This window comes from Protobothrops mucrosquamatus, unplaced genomic scaffold (genome assembly GCF_001527695.2).
Source record: "Protobothrops mucrosquamatus isolate PMUCROS unplaced genomic scaffold, P.Mucros_1.0 scaffold_19, whole genome shotgun sequence".
NCBI classification, from domain to species: domain Eukaryota; kingdom Metazoa; phylum Chordata; class Lepidosauria; order Squamata; family Viperidae; genus Protobothrops; species Protobothrops mucrosquamatus.
In genome coordinates, this window is record NW_015386095.1 from 1,330,145 (window position 1) to 1,331,447 (window position 1,303).

Here is a 1,303-nt window from a genome sequence, read left to right on the forward strand (position 1 = left end):
AGGCTATGAAAGCAGAATCTTGCAAGTCTGTACTGTATTTACTCCTAGTTTAATGAATTAGGAAGGTGTCTGTCAGAATTTCTTCTGAATATTAACTCATTCTGAACTTTAAAAATGCTTCAGCTCCTTTTAATTAGTTAACAATTCTTGCATATCACTATCAAGGTCATCTTTCTTACCTTCTACACCAACCAAGACTCTAATGAGAACCAAAGGAGCATTCCTGTTTATCAAACTTTATATAAAAGTTTATCACCATCAATTATTCTACACTAGTTACAAACCTATGATTCTCTCCCACAGTTCCTGAGAATCTCTACTTTATGATTACTTAGATAATGTTGTTGTTTAAAAACAGTTTTTTATAGATAATCATTATGCTATAAGTGTCCTTTTGTGGGTTGCTATATTTGTTACAGGAGATAATTTTGTCCTAACAAAGGAAATATAATTTTCCTACAAATACAGTATAATACATAGGCATCAGAATAGCCCAAAGCCCTTTTGAAAGAAAAAAATTAGGGGAAAAAAGCTCCTTGTATTAATTGCAAGGTTACCTAAGGTAAGTATCATAAATTTTTATGTCTTTGCCGGTTGATGTTAATTTATATTATCCTTCCAAATATTAAGACTTAAAATTAAACATTTCTTCATTAAATAAATGTGCTATAGCAATGAACACAAAAAGAGAAACTGATAAATAAGAACTATGAGGGTTTCCTAGTATCTGCTAGAAATATATTCAGTAAAAGTAGCAAAGTAGTATCCTTCCTCAATCTAGTGCTTTCCATATTTATTGAACTATCATTTCCGTAGCTCTTCTTATATTGCATGAGGATAAATTTTTACATTAGCCTTTCTGTACATTGACTTTGAAGTTATTTTAATAGTAATACTAATAGGAGATAAAACCATTATGATTTTGTACAATAGCACCTTCTAATGGCAATATTGAGCAAAACATTTGTTATTAGCCTTATAAGATGACATTCTGGAACATTTACTTAGTTTATTGACTTCATAAAATTTACTTTTCCCAGTATAGCTTACAACAAATGAAAATCACCACATAGTTTGAAAATATTCTAAAATAGTAATGAAAATACTGCATAACACACATATACACAATAGGGCTATGCTGCACTTCAGATCCAAAATTGAAAAGGTGCTTTAGAGTAAGACATGGGTACACACAGGGCTTTTTTTCTCATAGAACGCCCAGAACGGATTTCCGGCACCTTTTTTGGATGGAACCTTGTAGGGCAGGCAAGGCAGGTTGTATGACGTGTGTGAGTTCTGGCAC

The 1,303-nt window shown here is 31.9% G+C and overlaps 1 protein-coding gene across 1 annotated transcript in view; it reads right to left on the reverse strand.

Annotated features, from left to right (window-relative positions):
- The window catches only part of KIAA1211L (KIAA1211 like), a 52,488-nt gene that overhangs the window by 37,164 nt on the left and 14,021 nt on the right, over window positions 1-1,303 (reverse strand). The window lies entirely within an intron of this gene.